The sequence below is a fragment of the Hirundo rustica genome, chromosome 2, assembly GCF_015227805.2.
Source record: "Hirundo rustica isolate bHirRus1 chromosome 2, bHirRus1.pri.v3, whole genome shotgun sequence".
Lineage (NCBI taxonomy): Eukaryota > Metazoa > Chordata > Aves > Passeriformes > Hirundinidae > Hirundo > Hirundo rustica.
In genome coordinates this window covers 97,699,026-97,717,230 of record NC_053451.1, presented here as the reverse complement: position 1 = coordinate 97,717,230, position 18,205 = coordinate 97,699,026, and the positions used below count along the sequence as shown (strand labels likewise).

Sequence of the window (18,205 nt, the reverse complement as noted above, 5' to 3'; positions counted from 1 at the left end):
AGAGACTGACAAATGGTTTCTAAAATCTTATTGTGCTTCAAATGAATGTACACTTTAATGCTCACAGTATTTTTAGGGTGAAGTATTGATAAAGTAATCTTTCTTCATCTGAACAGCTCTTTTTATTCTGCATTCCCTGTAAAAATTTGTGTATCTCTGTAAGATATACAATACTCTATTACTTTTGGTAATCATTAACATAATTTTTTCTTAGAGACTTTTTAGACTGTGTTGCTTTGATGGTTTGTTACACATGTGCATTTCTTTTTTTTTTTTTTTTTTCCCCAACATGATACACCTTTGCTTCCATGGCTACAAAACCTGGATGGAGAGATGGAGGGCATACTCAGATGAATCCCAAATGTCCAGATAAGAGGGAGCTTTGGCAGGCAGAGAGCGCTTAAAACTATTCCGATGCCAGGATAACAGCTTAGGAAAGCAGGAAACTTAAATGGTCTTAGAATAGTCTATAATAATAATATCTTTTGTAATTAATTAATCATTACTGTACATATAGTTGTTGTGGTAGCTGAATGTTTAAATGAAAGAGAAGTAGTTGCTTACTGAATCATACTGAAGATATAATAATTGTTTTGGAAATTAATTTGTTTTATTTAGGTATTAAATAGAATTGTTGCTCAATTTCAAGGAACGCGTACTTATTAAAACAAAACAAATAAAGGAAATTACATTTTTTTTCCTGTAAATAATGGACAAGAGGACATGAGGAAAAAATTGGAAAATTAGCAGTCTTTGGTATATTCAAAAGGCAGTTAATAATTAATTACATATTCTGATATAATTTTTACTGATAGCAAAAAGTCACAAATAATAATGGTTATGCTCTTTCAAAATGTTGATTCAGGTCAAAGTTAGGGATGTATGGATGTCTTTTCAAACCATAGAACATTTTCACTTCAGTCTTAAGTACATATATTCAGAATTGATTATTGTACTTTTGAGCTAGCACAGAATTCCTGTATAATTTAGCCTACAGAGATAACTTAAATGCATTTAACTATTTTATATCAATATTCTAAATGTATAGGAAAAAATAAAGGACTTGATTCAAAGTTGGGGAGTAACATAATTTTCAAATTCTGCAGTCAATCAAAAAGACATAATGCTTTATCTAGGTACATAATTAATTCCATAATCTCCACATTTCCACCAGACTTGTCAAATATAAAACAGAAAATTCAAAAGTACTGATGGTCTTTGAAGAATTTGACTTAGATCATAGCTGAATCCGAAGGGTTCTTATACCTAAAAGTATCCAGGTTCACTGGTATCAACCAGGTAAGTATACAAAATGAGAACATGTTGTAAAATTCTATTTCATTTCATGACTCCTACTGCTGCAAAGTGCAATAAGCAGGGCCCAATATAGCAACATAAGCTAAATAGGTACCGTCTACAAACCCTCAATTTGGGAAATGTAAAGAAATTTAAAACAAGAATAAATATCAAAAAATCTTAAACAATTAATTACACCCTGGAAAAGGAAGGAGTAAAAAAAAAGGTTACATGCTTCATATAAAGCTTCATAAAGCTTTAGAGTCTTTTAGAGGTCAGGAAATAAAACTACTCAAGATGAACTCAATGAGATATGATTTATTACTTGAAATTCTTCTATTTCATTTAAATTATTTTTGCACCCATCAAAGCTTACAGTCACTTTTCTCTTGGTTTTGCACAAGGAGCTTACATGAACATACTTCCTGCTGGAAAACCTCACTACAGCCTCCACAAAAATTAGGAAAACAAACTCTAATGAAGAAAGGAAATTCTAAGAATTGGCCTGTAAGTGTAGAAGAAAGGTTACCTCACTCCTGATAAGTCACAGTTGTACTAATTACCAAAGAGGAACAGCCTTGCACTTAATGGGTTGCAGCTGTGACTAATAAAGATTAAGTGTGATAAAAGGGGTGGGTTGCCTGGTTAGGGAAAGAGCACCTTCAGGGGGGTAGAGGAGCCCCGAGGAAGAAGAAATTCCAAGAAACACAAAGAAGAATGAAGCAAGGAGGAGAATGGCTGCTGTAAAAGGTAGGCTGTGAGGGCAGTGCAGGTCTGATGGAGTGGGAGCCTGTAGTCATAGTCTAGCTAGGTAAAAGCCTGTTGTCAGAGGTGGTAAGGAAATACTTGCAGTCATATTCCAGCAGGAAATTACCAGCAGTGTCTGCAGTTGGACCCTACAGTAGGAACCTGCTGTAGTCAGTCATGGTAGCTGAGGTGTAAGGAATATACTGAGGCCCTTTTCATGTTGTTAAATGAGTGCCTGTGTCTTGGCTCATTTCTGCCCCTAATGAGAGGTCTGCTGCAACATTTGCCTGGCTTCATTGTTAGCTGTGCTTTCTCAGAAACTTATGGGAAATAGCTCAGATTATGCAGAAAGAGGTAAAGGAAACCTTATAAATATGTTAAATTTGAGTAAGAAATTAGCCAAATAATCAAAATATGTTGAAAAATATATATATATAGTTTTTATAACCCCCTGCTAGACTACCAAACATAAGACAGTCTTGTGTTTAATTATTCTGCAATAAATTAGTTAATGTTCATTCTATGTCCTTGAATGAAGATTATGGAGCATCATCTTTTTGAATGCCTATTTCTGTTTGTCCAAATGAACTTTTCCCAAAGCAAATGATAAATGAAGCACTCAGTGACAGAATTTCTTTACTAATATTTTCACTTTCCCTATGCACTCATGAAAGCTTTTCTAAGGCTTGAAGCTTGATTTTGCATTTTCAGTAGTGTCACTATTGCTAATGTCTCTTACCTCAGGGTGTGGTTATGAATGGAAAAAGAACCACCTAAAGCTTCCAGCATCTTCTAAACAGGTGGCCAGGATAGGAATACCATTTGTGGTTGCACATTTATTGGTGAGCTGCATGACAAAGGTTGTGTTAAATCTCCTGGTGAGACATTAAATTTAAAGAATTAGGGATTTTTAGGAAAGTTAAGATAATAAGTTGCTGAAGTAGATAGGCAAGCTTTGTTCACAGTTAACAGAAGATGGATCTCAGATAAGATATCCTGGATTTAGTAACTCCTTGCTTGTCAGCTTTATGTTTATGTAGCTGTGCTTGTAACAAAAACCAAAATGTGGTAAATAGGACATAAGATAGCTGCAGATTTCCTGCTTAAAGGACCCATTGAACACAGGAAACAATAAGTTCTACCAAGGATTCATTTGTCACGAATGCATTGAAAGGGTAGAAAGGTCAGGATGAGGAAGACTCATCTTACTTCCTCATTTTGGGTGACCCCTCCCCAGAATAGGCCCCCGACTCATTTTGGGAAACAAAGTACGCATGCTTAATAACCTTTTTGCCAATTAGCATATGAAGCGAGGAATGGGAGGTGACAGGGGTATGAATATGTATTTTGTGTATTCAACACTTTTGTAAATAAAAGGCTTTATTTTAATTTAAAAGGCTAATTATCTGTGAATTTCGCAGTGCGAATTAGGGAAATATCCCACGTGCTGCCCAGCCGTAATAAGCATACGCTTTCTAACTTTAAACTGTTAGAGAGTTTTTGTCCGTCACAGTTGGGTATCAATACCAGATCAATACCCATATTTCTTTAATAAGTCACTGGTCTGATAGTTACACTGGTATGGATCACTGAGCACTACAAATTTATACTTCAGGGGGTTAAATTACAGTATCAGCTTTTCTGGTAGATACAGCACACAACCCCAAAGCAGATGAAAGGGCTGTAATGTTTGTGAAATTGTTACAAATATATCTAGAATATTTTTCCATAAGAGTGAATATAAAAGTAAGAAACAAATTTAGTCCTAAAATACTAGCTTCTGCAAATGGGCTGAATAATGTGATCTGAATCTAGTCAGGAAGATGCAGTTTTCATCTTCTCTTGTTAGAGAACATGGAAAAAAATATACTCAGTGGTGTGTATGTAAAACCAATTTATTGTACATTACTTGAGAAAGAAGAAATTGGTTGTTTTTCCAAAATATGGAATTATAGCAAAGATGGATTGACATGAAATCAAATTATAATGGCCTGATATAGGCTAGTTCTAATATTCTATTTGCTGATACTGCAGTTAATGTCGTGGACTGCTCTGGCAGTAACACTTAAGCAATGTCATTTCCATTGATCTCCAGTGGAGCTATTTATATGAATTATATTAATCTGCTTCTTTTATTCTCTTGAAATCTGAATCTCTACTAGGTAGTCCTAATTTAAGATTGATTTTTGTACTACTAAGAAAGCCAGGGAGGTAGACAAGGCCAAGCTGGAATGCATCCCTAAGAGACCCATCCAACTTATGAAACTTGTTTTTAAACACTGAAGTGCCTTTTTCCAGCAAAAGATTCCTGTTTGCCCTGTTTTTTTTGTTTTGTTTTGTTTTGTTTTTGTTTTCTCCTCTTTGTAAACTGATCTCTTCTAACTTTTAGGAAAAAAAAATAAAATATATATATATATATAGCATTTTGTTGGTGAAACTGCCACTGAAATGAAAAAGTATTGTAGAGCAAAAATGCAATCATCTGGAAGGTAGTTCTTTATCAGAAGCTGAGGCTGGATCAAGGTAATGTAACTTCCTTGAGATCTGAATATTTTCTGAACTGATAAATTGTGCCAGGAAGGATTTATTCCACAGTTTTGTGACTATACATCATTATTTTAAAAAGTATTGTTTTTAGAAGAAATACTTGCGAATTCCCTAAATCATGGACCTTGTGTTTTAAAACAAAGACAGTGCAGGTACCTAATTTCTTGAATTCTAATAGCCTCAAGATTAGAGGCTTTGCAAGCCTTGCTTTTTTTCTCGTTCAGTTTTTTAGTAGAATCTCGTGCTTAAGTGGAATCTGTGCAGGAGGAAGCCTCATTAATTTCTAGTGTAGCAATACTAGATTGGTAAGAAATGTATTCACAAGCCTCTGATATGTATGAGGTTATCATTAATCTTTGTGTAACCAACTTAAGCAAAAATAATGCTTTCACATTGTGTATCAGTCCAGTCTGAGATGAAAAAGATTCCAAGATGAAAAAATATGTAAATTCAAAAAGAATTATGGAAATAATATATATTTTTATAAACAAGTAAGTGAGAAATGTTTCCCTTGTATTTTGCTCAATATCATGTGATTCTGCCACACAAGTTTTCTTACTATCATTCATTTTTATAGCAAAAATATTCCTAAATATTACTAAATGCTATTAATTATTACAAAGTGTACCATGAGGAAAAATTAAATTACAATTTATGTGAAATCCTGTAAGTTTAAAAAGATAGAAATATTTCATTAAAGTTTTAAGTAGTTTTCTATTAGAATGTGCTAGAGTACTTTGTGAAACAAGATAGGTAATGCATGAACATAAATGTCTTAACATGTATTTCTCTGTATATCAATAAAATGAACAGTCTTGTAGAAATGGAATTTAAGTAATTTACTTTAGTTTATTTTTATGGTGTTTAGTACTACCCCTTTCCTTTTAAAGTATCTGAGAGAAGCTTCATTATGAGAACATCTGAAAATATTTTTGTCTTCATGAGAATGTGAAACCTTAATCTATTTTAATATATGGGCAGAAGAGAAACTAATGGGTTCAGTCAATAGTAATCTCAGAATTGAAACCTTCGAACTGGTAAAAATTACTGCAGATCCAACTAAGTCAATGTAACACTTTCTCAGAAATGCAAGTTACCACAAATGTTACAGTTATGCTTTTCTTTAGCTAGTGCTCTTAATGCTCCTATTTATATTCTCTGCATGAAAATGATGGAATGACTAGCCTTGGAAATAATTTCCAAGCGAATAAGAGCATTAAGGAATAATAGTTAGCATGAGTCAACAAAGGGGAAGTCCTGTGTGAGCAGTCAGGTCATCTATGAAGAAATGTCTGTCTTGCTGGATGAGGGGAAAGCAGAAGGTATTTTCTACCTAAACTCCAGTAAGGTTTTCAGTGCTATCTTCCATTAGTTCTTTATGAAGAATCTGATGAGATATGGACTGAATGAGCAGGCAGTGGGGTGGACTGAAACCTGACTGACTGGATGGACACAGAGCTGAGTGGCTGGCCGTGCAAAATGTTGTTGATACCTGAACTGGCATTATATACCAGGGGTCAGTACTGGGTGCTATTCAAATGATGGGGCAGAATTGTGCCCTCAGCATGTCTGTAGATGACACTAAATTAAGGGGAGTGTCAGACATGCCATATTGTTGTACAGCTGTCCAGAAGAACCTCAACAAGTTGGGGAAAGAGACTGACAGCAACCTTGTGGTATTCAACAAGGAGTGCAATGTCCTGTAGCTGGAATGGAAAAACTTCAGGTGCAAGAACAAGGAAAGCAACCAGATGGAAAGCAGCTTTGCAGAAAAAGGCTTCTTGTGGACACCACTTGAATGTGAGGCAATAGCAAAGGCCAGTGGTATCCTGGGCTGCATTAGGAGATATGTTACCATCAGAGCAAGGGAGGTGGTTCTTCCCTTCCTTCCACCCGGCAGTGGTGAGGCCTGTACTAAGTACTTGTGTCGAGTTCTCAGCTCCATAGCACAAGAGGCATATGGAGCTACTGGAGGAACTCCAGCAAAGAATCATGTAAAGGGATGAGCACCTCTCCTATGAGAAGAGATCTGTGACTGCCTAGCCTGGAGAAAAGAAAGCTCACAGGAATCAGTGTACACATACCTGAAGGGAGGAGTGGAAGAACACAGAGCCAGGCTCTCAGCGGTGCCCAGAGACAGGCAATAGGCTCTGGGTTGTCTTGCAGGCTGTTTAGACAAAACGAGCTATGGAAGTCCCTTCCAGCCTCATTCTCTGATTCTATGAGGGAATCTAGGCTAATTTAGGAGGCTGACAGATGATATGAAACCTACCGGGGACATGTGCTCTTCTGGAATGGAAAACCAGATACCACAAAACACTTGAAATTTTTTGGCAGTTTATTTTACTGAAAAGATTATAAAATATGTCACAGAAAATTAATCAAAAAGATTTAATCCACCTGTGAAATGACAATAAACCCAGCCAACACAGTCTTATTTTTCTCTGCAGTAATTATTTATTAATTTTATGAGTAATTAATGAGTATTAATTATGGGGAAAATTGTACTGGTATTACTGACTCCTAATTTTCAGTAGGCATAAAAGAACATATTGATAGTTCAGATCAAAAATATAATGGGCAATATTTATTTCTGTTGGAGTCCAGTGCATTCCTTTGGCTGCCCTGGAGGGTCAGAGACCTGGACAGGGATGTCTGGGACCCTGACCCAGAGCTCAGAGGGACACTGGCTTTGATCTCAGTCCATGGGAGAGGCTTCCTGCACTGCAGGAGGGATTACAGGCCACAGGAGTGTGAAAAATAATAGTTTAGCTTATCACAGGGTGAAAAAACAGTAAATCTAGGTTTCTAGCATTGAAGTGAATGGGAGCAGGGTGGAGGATTTGGGGCGTTGTCTCCCGCGTCTTCTTTCTTCTTCCCTCACTCCATTTCAGCTGTGACGGTGGCACAAAGTAGTTCAAAGAGATTGGGTCAAAGTAGGGATGACCTGTTTAGTATAAGTGATAGACATTGACAAGTAATGATACATAAAGAATACGTAGCAATTAGTATAAAAGATAACGACTGCCCAGCTTGGGAGGAGTCGGGGAGTCGGCAGATGCCTGAGCAGCTGCAAACATCTTTCGTGGGCCACTGAGAAAATTGTAAGAGAAGAACAATAAACGAAGTATGCAACCTTGAAAAATCAGAACCTGAAGACTCCGTCTCTTTCTTGCATTTGGCTCAGAACTTTGCAGAAGGCGAAAAGACTCTAAAACCACCTGAATGTCGGGGAAAGCCCACAACATATTTCCGTATGCTGTACTGCATTACAGTCCATGAAACAAGCAAAAATCAACTACAGTGTGTTTAGCAAAATATATTTAAGTATTACTTTCCTTAACAGAATTACAAGGTATATTATGCATAGGTGGGCTGGTTATAACATTGAAATATAATAAAATGTGTGGTTGCCAGAAACATCAAACTGATTTAAACACTTTTTTTTTTTTTTTTTTTAAATTATTTACCAGGCTTTTATCTAGACTAGGATATATAATATTTATCCATCATTTGGATATTCAATCTACTTGTAGTATAGATTTAAAAATTACAGATTTCTAACTAACCTGAACAATTGAAAATAAAAAAGTTTAAAGAAAACATAGACAGAATCTGATGAAGAGGAGAAACAAAGTGTGACTGTGTGCATCACAGTGTAACTATATATGGAGATCACAAAATGTGAAAATCATTATAGATTTGAAATTTGTCTTTACATGCAAGTGCTTTAGATACTGTCAGTTAGCTTCTATCATTTGTTGAAAGTGTTTTATCTCTCAATAGGTGTAAAGCTAGTATTTTCCTTTGCAAAATGAAGGTTAAAATGATTAATCTTGATTAAAATGAAAAATCTTGATACAGTCATTCCATTGTGTAGGGATCCATTGCATGCATCAGATAACAGATTTCATAGACTAGTTTAAATTGTAAGAGATATTTAAAGGTCATCTCTTCTTATCCACAGTTTGTGTCTCTTTAATTATTATTTATGCAAAGGGAAATCATAATAATAAAAATAATGTGTACAGGAATTACTTTTGATAAATAATTGCTTCCCATAACTTTAATAACTTAGTAAATTTTTTTGTTAAAAATTGGACACAAGACTTTTTTTCCTATGAATCTGGAAGATGTGTCTCTCTGTTAGTAATTGAAGTGTAAGTGGTACTTGGTGAAATAAGAAGTCCATAGGAACTTTCATCTGAAGTGCAAAGTATTTTATGTAAGCTTAGAAGGGTGTGGTGAGTGTATTCTCACCCTGCTTCCTTGGGGCCTTCTATGATCTCAGGTATTCCCATCAGGCCTTGGCCTTTGTATAATGATTTGAGCAGTAAAATGTCCCTTTACCATACATACCACGAACTCTGTCATGGCTATGATGGGGGCAGTACTGCGTGTAGCAGGGGCTTTGTTGTAATGTACCCCGCACCCCTGAGTGAGCATTTCTGTATAAGGAAAAGGGTTTCAGTTTACCTTAAACATATAAGGAAACCAAACTAGAAAGTTCTGTGCCCTTCTTGTTAGTATTGGCTCAGTGCCAGCACAGGAACAGTGTTTGGGCTTTGAAAGTGTACCGCAAAGCCTGTTGCCAATCTCATTGGGCTCTGTGCCAAACAGCCCACCTAGACCATTAAGTACTGAAGGGACAACCCAAAAGAACTCAAGGGCTTTTTTGGACTGCCTTACCAGTGTCAGAATGCTCTCTACACTGTGTTCGACTTACATTTCTTTGTTTGTTTATGTTCATTATTTTCTTTGCTTATTAAAACCTTTTATTTTACAAAGCACATCCAGAGAAGTTGTCTCGCTACATGATTTAAGCCATTTCTCTGAACAGGGCTGGACCCCCAGAGCTATTGGAAACCCCAATAGGTCTTTTGTTGCCTTACCACGGTGGCGTACAGGGAGTTGGTAATCTATCATCCCCATCCACCTTTGAACATCACTTATCTTAACTGTATTTCAAGTGGAATGGTGCCATTGTTACTGGATTTCTTAAAACTTTTACCAATTACCAACCTGGATTGCAGTCAGGATAGAAACTGACTAATGGATTGTGTTGTGCGGATCTGGAGCTGGACTTGATGGTCCTTGTGGGTCTGTTCCCACTCAGCTTATTCTCTGACTAAAATCAATCACTTTGCAACCCCATAAACAATGGCCTCAAGCGAGGTACTCTGATCTCTCCTGGGCCACAGCTGGCTGTACCAGCGTCACCTGCAAAGTGGGACACCTGTCAGAGCTCTGGAACTGCCAAGTTCGTAGTACTCACTGAACCACCACTGAATACCAAAATGGGGGTTGGCTGATACACCCACTCCTCAAAAATCAACACTCACTTGTTGAGAAATATCAAGAAAGTTGAAGTAAGTATTTCACAGAACTCAAGCGGAATTTTTAAACAGGCACCTTTGTATTATCCCTATACAGATATATATCTTCGTGTTTATGTGCGTGTATGTGTGAATTGATGAAATACCCTGTGTCTAGTATAAATATTGCCATCTTGGATCTATAATTGCAGTGAAACCCAGAGTGGCTCACTCTGTAAATGTTAAGTTGGTCAATAATTAAGAGCTGCTAAATCCTTTAGATATAAACTATTGCAAAGTCTGAGACTAAGTTTGGATTTGGCTATACCTAAGCTCCATCAGAAGTTTAGAAAACAAGGGTTTCTGCTCTGAAACCTGTGACTCCAATGGGAAGCTCTCCCTCACTCTTTTGCATCTCTGGTCACTCTGTAAACCATTCTAGCTTGATTCCAACTCAATTTGCCTTTGTGTGTTTCATCTATGTAGTGAATAATAGAGTGAACTTTGACATTGAACTTTATTAAGTCACACTTTCACAAATTTATATGAATTAATGAATATAATTTTTGTTATTACATTTGATTCTTTTAGTGCTGTAAACCACTCATTTCTGACAAAGGGTTAGATGCTTCAGATACAGGAAATGCTTGATTTATGTTCTGGTTTATGTCTATCTGAATGACAGACGGTAAAAACATAACTTTTAAAAAAAGAAAAGTTAATGGTGCTTGTAAAGTTTCTTTATGTCTGTTGTGACTACATTATACAACTACACGCTCAAAGGAAACAAAATTAATCAAAATTACTATAAACTTAGATATGTGACATAGTTATGGATATTTTACTTAAATACAAACTAATCTTTATAAATATTAAAGCATCTACAACAAACCATCAAACGTTATCTTTGCATATATAAAATATCTTCCTGCTATGAATGATGAGGACTACAGGAAAAAATATCCGTAATGCAACTTTTTTTTTTTTTTTAATATCTTCTTCTTCATCACTTGAGGGTGGCTTAAAAATGAAAACTGTCAGCAGAATATAGCCCAGGTTTACTTCTTTGTTTGTTTATAATAATTCTTGAAAGCAGTGCATATACTCTCTCATTATGCCATTCTGAAACAACCTTAAGTTGAATAATAGAGGTCCTCTTGAAAGAAATGACAAGTAAACATGTGTTAGAAAGAAAGGGAGAGGAACATGTGGAAGATGTATTTACCATAGAAATTATTAATATCTTGTTTTCAAAGCAGAGAAGGTGTAGATGAAATGAAAAAGATGGAACAAGGTAATAAAAGCAATTTGGATGAAACAATGCACAAATGCTCATGCACTGAGATTGTATCACATTGTGACTGATCAAGCTGCTCTCTGCAATTACTCTTTCTTTAGAAAGAGGTTAACACAGACTTTGAAAACTTCTATTTGCACATGGAGAATCCCTATGAAGACCTTTACATTAAGAATATGAGTTGAGGGGGAAGGGAAGGGGTGCTATATGCTTTTCACCATTCTTTTGTTCTTATTACAAATCAGAGAATTAAACACAGAATTATTTATTTTCTTAATTGTCCCAGTGCTGAACATCTCTTCAATGTATGTATATACAGAGATTAGAAAATTTGGATTAAAGACCACTTTTCTGTCTGAATATTTGAATATAAGTGGATTTTAATGTAGAACAGAGGCTCTTATTTGATGAGAAAATTCCTTCCAACTAGTCTTAAGATGCACATCAGGGCATCACATGGCAGTGATGATGAGACGTCTCTCAGCCTTTAGCTATCTCTGAATCAGCGATGTTCACCCAACAACCTGCGTGAGCTTCATTACTGGTAAAGACATGGTGTAGATATTCAGACCCAGAATCCTAATGTACTGCAGCCAATATAACTATTTCTTTTTTTTTCTTTTTTCTTTTTTTTCTTTTTTCTCTTTTTCCTTTTTTCTTTTTTTCTCTTTTTTCTTTTTCTTTTTTATTTTTTTTCTCTTTTTCCTCTTTTTTTGTTTTTTTTCTTTTTTCTTTTTTTTTTTTTTTCACTGAAACAGCAGTCGAACATTATGAGAAAGTGCTTGTATAGCAAGTTTATGACACAGGAGGAAGAAACTTAGAGGAAATAGAGTTAACCAGCTAGAAGTTTAAACTTATCTGATTCTTGAAGGCTCCAGAAGACAGAAGAAAATGAATCTTTGTGCTAATCTTTGACTGTGGGAAAATATTTTTTCTTGCTTATAGCAGTTCTGTTTAATATAATAAAAATAAAAAATAGTTTAATACAAACAAAAAAACCACTCTCTAAAATTCAGAAACTTTTTTTTTTTTTTTTTTTTTTTTTTTTACATGTTTACCATGACTGTTTTGGCTCCTGAGGTTTCTGAACAAGAATTAAGTTCCTTAAAAAATTTCTAGAGATACAGTGGAAACAGATTTCACGCTTCAGACTACTTCCTCCCAATCCCCTGTGCAAATCCCCAGCAATAGGTAGATGCCAAGTCTGTATGGTCAACTCTTAAGTGCCTGAAAATCATATGAGCACAAGCCCAGAAATACCTTTGTCTGGAAGGGCTGTGGCACTTTTAATTTTCTCCTCTTCTCTTGATAAGTGTACTTAACACTTACTTTTAGAAGAGTTTAGCAGACCACAGTGTCTACAATCCCCTTTGTCTGGGCTACAAGTTAGAGGATAGAAGAGACAGGAGCTTTTGCTCTCAGAAATAGCCAGAATTAGAAGCTGGGTCTAGCTTGCACAATCATCATAACTGACATGCTTTCTGTAGATTTTTCTTTTTTTTCTTTTTTAAAAATATTTTTTAAGAGTCCTTCTCTTGTGTGCTACCTGAAACCATCACAATAAAATTCACAATTGGGTAGCGGGAGCAGAACGTAGGATTCACTATAAGCACTGAGCTTAAACTACACTTCCTCTTTTCCCTTGCAGAATAAGAAGGTCATATGCACCCACAGCTTACTGGATAAAATCTCTTCTGGGAGTTGGAAGAAGTCAGTTCAAAATCCACAAATGTGAAGAGTGAAAGATTCTAAATGTCACCCTTTTAAAGAAATTTCTCTGTGTTTTTATACATTAGCATACAGCAAACTACCATAATAACATGTAGTGGGTTTCATGTTCATTAAATTCTGTTTGCTAAATTTAGTGTAGTGGTCTTGGTGTTTACTCTATTTTTTTTTTTCCTTTGTAGGAGAGGATCAGGAGAAACAAAGCAGGCTCAAGCTTAAAAATAAACAAATAGTTTTATTAACACACACTAAAAGAAAGGAAAAAAAAAAAGTCGGAAAAAATGAAACTTCAAAACACTCTTCCCTCCCCTTACAAACTTTCTTAGAAAAACCATAGAGAGACAAAACCTGTGATTTTCAGTCGGTTTCACCATGTAAACATAATTTTTCATCATTTTAGGAGAGGAATCTCTCTAGAGTACCATGGAGACATTTGCTGCAAGACTATAACAATCAAGTGGCTGTCAATGTCACAAATCTGCAAATGCCTGGAATTTTTGCAGATTGGGCAGTCTCACCCATTAGCAGCCTTTCCCCTGGCTACTCATGGACCTCTCAGTGTATTTGGGGTATTGTTTAAGAATACTTATGCTTCTTTTAATACAAAACAAGGATTTTCTTCTTCTATCTCTAAAATCGCCTCTATCTCAAAAGAAATAGAGACCTCCTTTTAACCCAGGAGCCGAGGGCTTCAAATCACTCTCTCTAAAGTCATCTTTGTCTCACCGAGCACAGGGCCGCTCCTCTGGGCCCGGGTCAGCCCAGCCCCGGCAGCGCGGCCCAGCCAGCGCGGCCCGGCTGACCCCTGGCCGCCGCACGATGTTACCTTTCTCTCCGGTCAAAAGGAAAAGGACCGACTTGAACAAAATCAGGATTTATATGGGTACTTCCCAAAGTTGTAGTCAACATTTTCAGTGGTTAAAGCAGATGCCAATGCCTAAAATTAGCTTCTAATAGGTCCCTGTCCTTTCTAAAACAATTCCAAAGTCCTGACAGGGCAATATTCTATATTCTTCTTTAATTAAAAAACAAACTTTGTTAACCCATGGCATAGTATTAAAAGGTAAGGGAAAAGTGACCTGTTTTTCATTTCTAAAAGGACTAATTCAAGTCCCACAGACAGCATTCTGGGCTGAGGATCAGTCACATCAATTTCCAATTCTACGCTCTCTGCTTCTTATTGCTTTTTTTAATTTTTAAAACTGTTATTAACCCTCCATTTATTTTCGACGCTGTAAGTCTTCAGTGGCAGTGCTAATATACTACATTTAACATCTCACTTTGAAAATTAACTAAGGTTTTCACAGCAATGCTAAAATTAGATGAAGAATATCACAAGGAAACACAAAAATTATTCAGGTTGGAGGCAATATAAAGAATCTGAGATCAGATTTCAATTCAATTTTATTTTCATTCTGGACACAAAAATGGAACAAAACTTATACTTTAATATAATAAATGTTTCTAATCTCAAATCATAAATGGTGATAGAACACTGCAGTTACATAAGGTTTATTAAAACCCAGACAGTGATAGAAGATTATGCTGCTGTATACTTAAAACAAAACAAAACCAAACACATGCCATTCTGCTGTTCCAAAGCACAGGATTATTATTTAAAAAAAAAAAAAAAAAAAGAAAACGCACACAAAAAACCCCCACCAACCAACCAACCAACCAAAACCCCTCAACCCTACATCCCAGAATAAAAAATAATAAAAAAAACTTTAAAAGCCAAAACATCCCAAAAAACTAATGGAGAAAACTGAAAGCATATTATCTATGAAAAAGCAAATTTCTACAGCTGATGCGTATAGTTGAAATAATGCAAGAAAAATGTAGACACCAGGAGAGACATGAAGGTAGTGAAATTAGTTGGAAAGGTTTGCTTTTTCTTTATGTGTGATTTGTGAAAGAATAGCCCTAATGATTTTTATCAGTCAAGGCTGAAGTTTCTGGGAGAGGCATCATAAGAATTTTGATAACCTAAATTTCTTATTTCTTCAGTGGCGGGAATCAGTGTATGTGCCACTTTTTTGCCCCATCATTTCCTTGAGTTCATAGCATGACTCATATACCCATTAGAACAGCAACTGCGTTTTTGGAAAGAGGAAAAGAATGTTTCTGAATACATTTAATTCTGACAGTAGCTGATACAATTCTTCACTATTTCTCATGTCATGTTTGTTTTATATTACAGTGTGCTTTGTTTTCATTTTATACCTCTGAGAGCCTTTGCCACCTAATCACAGGTACAGCAAGACTGAAAAAAACATTCCCAATTTTACTGTTCAGATTGATGGCATTGCAGATATTGACAACTTACATCATCACTAATTAGTGCTTTGCAGCAGTTTCCTCTACTAAATGGCAAAATTTAGATGTTAGGGTTGATGAAACCCTATGAAATACACACACACTCAGATGGATAGTGGACCATGTTGTATGGATTTATTGCACAAGGACAATGACTAAAGTAAGATTTCACTACACACCCATAAGCACAGAGTAGGAACAGGATGTTATGATCAAAGATGACCATGCACAACATTATGTTCTATTCAGTGTGAAAACTGGTTTAACTTAGGGCACACTAATGACCACTGTAATGCTGCCTCCACTGAGGCGTAGCGACCTGATTTGGGAACGACACGGCAGCCACACCCAGGCCGCTCGGTCCATCAGCTCACAGACACCAATGTGGTTGACGGCAAATGGCGTATTATTAACTGATTACATGGAGTTATAAAACCTCTGTTTGCTACATCACATCCACCTGCTTACGTTACAAATTACGTGTTGCTTACCTTATCAAGGACACTAAACAACTAAGTGTTGAGTGAGGAGTTCTGTATACCTGTACAACGTGATATCTTCTGACCGCCTGTCCCTAATCTCCCACACTGTAATGTACAGTTCTTTAGAACAGTGTCAGTGGCCAATGCTGGAAGCAGAGCTTAGTGGGATCATAATGTGGTTCCAGAGCTGCAAGAGGACTGCAAAGGGGAATAAGACAACCAGAAGTTGGTAAACACTTTCCTGAAAAAAAATTACAAAAATCTAGGACTGGTTTACATAGAAAACTGGTATATATTTAAATGCATAATTGCCTTGAGAAGAATGATAAATAAAATTTAAATTTATTTCTTAAGCATTCAGAGTGAGTCAACTGCACCGAGAAAAAAAAAAAACTTGGGCATGACATTTCACATTGAGTCATTGAAGGGCATGCCTTTTGCTCAAGAAAGTCTCGGGGCAGACCAGGTGCAGGTCTGTGTCTGTGAGATACTGCTGATCTAACCTGAGATGGTATTTTCTATTTTGCTGTTTTATATGAATGTCCTTAACAATAACTCTATTATCTTGAGGTTGTAGTTCAGTATTATATCTGCACACTATGGGGTACCAACTGTGATTTCTTCAAGGCTTCTGTATTTGTTCATCACAAACCAATATGGAGGGAAGCTCAAGAAGTGTCATTTACCAAGGAATAGTTTGAACTTTTTGTGCCTGAATGAACTAAGAGCTCCTTCTGGACTTGGAGGGACAAACGAGGTGGCAGGGACAGAGATGGGACAAAGGAGTGCTTCTGTTCTGGAGATGGGCTGGAAGACACCCAGCCCAAGAGATGACATTAAGAGTAAAGGAGGAAAGTTGGAAAGAACTGCTAAAACTAGAATCTGCATATTTTCTACATCTACTCTTCTTCCTGGATTCCTTCTGTCTGCTGAAGAGAAATGTCCTGTGTCTTAGGCAGTGCAATTTCATTCTGTATATTGAACCATGCTGAACTGAGAAAAACCAGAGGAGGTCAGTGAGATTATCCCCAAGTCTCAAATTAGAGATTAATATGCCTAAACTTTGTGTTGTTGTAATGGCCTGACTGCCAGGTGCCCACCAAGTTGTTTGTTCATTCCTCCTCAGCAGGGCAGGGAGAGAAAATATAATGAAAAATACTGTGAATCAAGCTAATAGGGAGATCACTCACCAATCACCATCACAGGAAAAACATTAGACTTGGGGAAGTCTAATTTATTTTACTGGCAATTAAAAATAGAATAAGGTAGTAATAAGCAAGAATAGTTCCCTCTCATCTACCTGGGCTTGGCTTCCTTCATTCCAACTCTTCTACCTCTTACCCTCAGATGAGGGCATAGGGAACAGGGAATGAGATTGTGGTCAGCTCATAACACTTTGCCACTCCATCACCTTCCTTCTCACACCCTTCCCCTGATCTAGCACCAGGTTCCTCCCGTGGGGAACAGTTTTTGGGAATAGACTGCTGCAACATGTGAGCTGCCCCTAGGGCAGCAGGTCCTGCCAGGAACATGCTCCCTTGTGGGGGCCCTTCCATGGGCTGCATCTTCCTTCATGGCACACCCAGCTGCTCAGGCATGTGGTTCTCTGTGGGCTACAGTGTAGATGTCTGCTCTATCATAGTCCTCCGTAAACTGCAGGTGAATGATTTTTTTCCACAATGATATGTGTACTGGCTTGCAGGGGAATCTCTTCTCTGGCACTTAAAGCCCTACTCCCACTCCTTCACAGACCTGGGTTTCTGCAGGGTTATTTTTTTCACTTTTTTCTCTTATTTTCCCTCACAACTGCTATGCAATGCTTTTACACTTTCTGAAGCATGTAATCACGGAGTTGTCACCATTACTGATGGGCTCTGCTTTGGCCAGGGGCGGGTCCATTTTGGAATGGTTGCATCCAACACAGGGGAATCTCTTTGTCTCTTCTTCCAGGAGCCACCCCTGCAGCTCCCCCACTACTAAAACCTTGCCATGTAAACCCAGTAAAATTTATCATTAGTGCTCTGCCTAAGCTGAGTTCTCTCATTTTCAAGGAAAAGGCAAATGACTTGTGTAATGAACTGAAACAAAGACAATTAAAGCAAGACTTCCTGTCCAAGGAAAGGTTGTTTTCAGAAATTAATTGTTTATAACACTTCCAAACGTAACTCCTGCAAGCATCTTCTAGGGTAGTTTTTGATGTAATTTCTCTCAAGTAGTTTTACATGTCTTAATGCCAAAGTTTCAACACTTCCTTTCATGGACACTCTAAAGAAAATGTCACAGTCAGAAAGCCTTTCAAGATAAAGTCTTTGTAAGCCAGCAACAAATAAACCATAATAAAATTACTGCATATCTAATTACATGCCACTCAACTCACATATGACATACTTGTAATAAAGTTTTTTTTATTTTCAGATTTTTAATTTACAAGCTTGTCACTTGCAGTTTAGCCATTTTGTTCAGATAGGGTGAAAAAC

At 36.8% G+C, this 18,205-nt stretch overlaps 1 long non-coding RNA gene across 1 annotated transcript; it reads left to right on the top strand.

The window, feature by feature from the left end:
- The first annotated feature begins 1,950 nt into the window (after nt 1–1,950).
- LOC120749506 (uncharacterized) lies at nt 1,951–13,066 on the top strand. The gene is made up of 2 exons (XR_005699673.1): nt 1,951–2,046; nt 12,851–13,066. It is a non-coding gene; the product is annotated as an uncharacterized LOC120749506 (long non-coding RNA).
- Nucleotides 13,067–18,205: the final 5,139 nt, after the last annotated feature.